At 33.6% G+C, this 4,204-nt stretch overlaps 1 pseudogene; it reads left to right on the forward strand.

Moving 5' to 3' along the window:
• The first annotated feature begins 250 nt into the window (after window positions 1–250).
• On the forward strand, window positions 251–369 carry LOC111743274 (annotated as a pseudogene).
• Window positions 370–4,204: the final 3,835 nt, after the last annotated feature.

A 4,204-nucleotide genomic window follows, 5' to 3' on the forward strand; every position in this document is an offset into this window, starting at 1 on the left:
TTTCTTTTGTATGATTTCTTGTACATGGTCCTTTTTCTCATTCAGAATTGTCCACAGAACTTGGAGAATTAGAATTGTTTTAATGGGAATGTACCATTTAAAAAGTAAATATTTACTTTAATCGGATTATATTTAACTGCCAAAATAGATTCTTTTTGGCAGTTAAAATATTTCTTGGAGAACAGTGAGAAATTATAATTTGGATAGCAATAACCTTTAACTTATTTTGTTAATAAAAGAAACGAAAAATGTCTATGGCCATGCTACCCTGAACAAGCCCGATCCCATCAGATCTCAGAAGCTAAGCAGGGTCGGGCTTGGTTAGTACTTAGATGAGAGACCACCTAGGAAGACCAGGTGCTGTAGGTATAAAAAGTAAAACATAAAAAAAATAAGAGATTGTAAGTTGACAAGGTTCTTGCGATCTATGAGGTCAGCTAAGAGTTGCCTCACCTAAAAAAACAAAAACAAAAACAAAAGAAACAAAAAATGCAAAATAAGTAAATAGGGAAGAACTTGGGGAATAAGAATGTGTTCCTTGGTTCTGTTGAACCAGATGGGACAAAAAGAACAGGGTGGATATAACCATAAAGGAAGTTTTAAGGCCTTGGAAGAGAGGCAAGGAAAGATAGTGGAATAGTATCGTTAGTTATAGGAAAATTTCTGTAGCCGAATCATTTACCCACAGATGTCCTCATCCAAGAGATTGCAAAGATGAGCTGTGGTGAAGAACGATATTAACTTTTCTTCTATGGTGAAACCTTGGTAAAAGCTTTAAGTTGAGAATAACATCATACCAATAGTGATCACTGAGAAAGTGTCCACGTGTCCACATGTGCAATCTTTGCTGAGTCCTGTGAAAAATGTCCCATTTTGGACAGTATTCTTTACAATGGCTCACGATATGTTCAGGCTCCTTAACAGAGACAAATCTGTGAAACCAGAAGAAGAAGTGAACGATAAAGCCCCCAATGGCCATGCGTGGAAGTGACTTGCAAACAGTGAAGTACATGCCAGTACATGAACGTGGTTATAATTAAACAGGATTGGTCATTGAGTTAAATTTGAGCTCTGGACAAGGAGCACACTAAAATACTTTATCACTCCATCATATTATTACTATATTATTGTAAATTATTCAATCAATAGAAATGATTGAACACTTTTGGGAACAAGGTAGAGTAATAAAACATGTGCAAGTACAATTACAATCCCACTTAATACAAAGACCAGGATTTGATCATCTTAATTATTAAAATTTCACCAGGAGGCACAAAAATAAGCAAAATTCATCTGAGACATTTAAATGGAAGCATAGACTCATATATTCTCAAATTTAGCAAGTATGTTAGATGCCATACTGAAAAACACTTATTAAACATAGAAATCTTTTAAATCGACTCAGCAATTAGTTTCCTTAGAGAAGCTTATTCAATTATTGATGAGCTGTAGTTATTAAAATTTTTCTTAAATATAATAAAATATGCCTATTTATAACTTTATACTGATACTTATTCCATTTTCTAAAACTGTAACACCATGATTAGAATTTGTCTTCTAAATCTGTGGTCCTTTCTTAGCTTGTTTTGCTGGGACATTCTGGACAGACAACTTACATGTCAGAGATCGTCCCACAAGCATAACTAGGTTTTTTAATGCACCGTGTCATAAACAATAGAGAGTATAAAATTTTTAGAATTACCTTTCTTTTCCAGTGTGTCTTTATTTTCTATTGCTGTGGACAGATAATCTTTCTATTCTGTGTGACAATCTTTCAAATTGTGAAAATGTGTTTTCTGCTACCAAACCTAAAACTTTTCTACCATCCAATTATTCTTGTTTCTAGATTATACAACTCAGATTTCTTCAACATTATCTTATATCTCCACTCTCTGATTCTCATCATCACAGTGGTTATTCTTCTCATTATGGCAAGGGATGATTACTGAGATCCATGTAGTGACAAGCACTGACCAAGATAAAAATGAGCAAGTTATACTTCTTGGTCTAGGAACTTAGAACTGAATGAAGGGTAGGGTGCATAGGTGTAGAATACAGTAAGTTTCTATGATTAAAACATATTTTAGAAGAAAACTGATGGAAACGAGGAAGGGAGTTTGCTATGTCATATCTGGGAAAAATATTCAGGCAGAGGAATAACCAGTGCAGTCTCTAAAACAGAAACACTAAGGCAAGGAAGTTGATGGCTCTGGAATAGAGTGAGCAAGTTTGGTGGGAGATGAAAAGAGATAAGGTTTGACTTGTTAAGTTAGAGAATGAAAGTGATACCAAAGTCCCACTACTACATCTTTTAGCTACAATTTTCTGTACCCATGAGTTTTCACTGTGGGAAACTGGGGTAGTGGTATAGGGATTGATAAATTGCAGGCTAAAGATGGTGTATTCTTAAGAGCGCTATTTGATCGAAAGTTTACTAATTAGAACATTACATTTATCTTAATAGTAAATATAATTATGGCATTTATCAGCACTTTTCAAATTTGATGTACATAGAAATCACATGAAGATCTTATTAAAATATAAATTGAGTCAAATTTTTGAGATTTGTATTTCTAATAAGCTGCTAGATAATGATGATGCTTCAGGTCAAAAATCATATTTTGAGTAGCAATATTTGTATTATTTTTAGAATACAAGGTAAAATACTTGTGGTGAGACACTTTAGAATAATCTCACAAACACCAAGTTGTGCATATATTTATATTCCTCTGGTCTTAAAGGATACATAAAGTTGAAAAAAAGACAAAATTTCAAAAGGCTTTTTTTTAACCCTAGAGATCTTACACTTGGATTTGGGCTGCACCCACTAGATGCTAATAATGCATTCAGTTACAGCACACAGATAACCAATTCAACTGTATAATGCACGGCTATAGGAGAAACATTAGCAAGTTAACATGCCTTTTATGAGCTATTTTTAATAAACAAGTTTTGCAGTCTTAAGTTAAAAATAATGAGTTGCAAAACCAATTCACGAGATACATTTCAGAAATTATTGAAATATCTATAATCAAAAGAAAAAAACAAAGTACCTATTGATTAATCTTCTATATAAGTATTTATTATCAACTCTATTTGAAAAATCTAAGTTGATAGAGGGACTTTTACTATTGTCAAAGTGTGAAACTAGCTCTATATCTTTTGGCTTGAGTCTCAGCTTAAAATAGCTCATGTATCCCATCTACCTAAAACAGGGTCAATCATCCTTAATTAATTTATATGCTTCATCAATGAGAAGCATCCATTTGATTTATTAATAGGTCTCTAGAGAGCAAATTAGCTTCCTTGGCAGTTCCTGACATGCTTTGAATTGCAGTACAAACAGAAATTTTTTTGCTATCTCTCTATCTAGCTTTGATGAACGAAATCCTTTAAAGCCATGAGTATGATGACAACGACAGAACGGTAGAGATTTTAGTTATATTCTAACTCAACATCATCATCACATTTTTCTGTTAAGAAAATGGCTGCTGAGAGAATTTAAGGAACCTACACAAATTCCCACTGCTGGCTAATGGTAAAACTAATTATGACATATTTGATTTCTGGTCTCACTGTTCTATGGGTCACACCCAACCCTCTCATCTCTATTTTAAGCTAGTTTATCTTAACAAAGTTGACTTGTGACATGCTCCCTAACATATTATAAGTGCTTAAAAGTATAAAAGGAGATATGCCTTGTGAACTTTATGAATTCAATACAAATATAGCATAGACTATAGATAATTAATACTATTATTACAATAATGACATCTTTTCACAAAACATGTTCTCATTCTTCTAAAGAAAATATGATCATGATATTTGATTCAGTGTATTTCACTAACTACAAATGCCATATGCATTTACTCAGTTTCCTCCTCTTTACATCAATGTTCTAAGAGAACAGATAGTAATACTTCAGTGATAATGTTTTTCTGGCTACAAGAGACCTACATGAAATGCTGTATATGGAGAATGACTCCGCCTTGACTTCTGGGCCTCTAGGACAAAGATAATCAGGAGTCAATGGCTAAGAAGTAGATGGGGGAACAGATACTCAAAATAGTATTCTGCAGTGTGAAGCAAATGAGGAAACTATAAGTGTGGCCAAGTAGAGCACAGGTGTGGCTGAGGTTTCTTAAGTAAATCCAGCCTTTGGAAGAACAATAGACTACAGTTCAGCCAGCATTAGATAAGGCTG

The sequence above is a fragment of the Pteropus vampyrus genome, unplaced genomic scaffold (assembly GCF_000151845.1).
Source record: "Pteropus vampyrus isolate Shadow unplaced genomic scaffold, Pvam_2.0 Scaffold4, whole genome shotgun sequence".
NCBI lineage: Eukaryota > Metazoa > Chordata > Mammalia > Chiroptera > Pteropodidae > Pteropus > Pteropus vampyrus.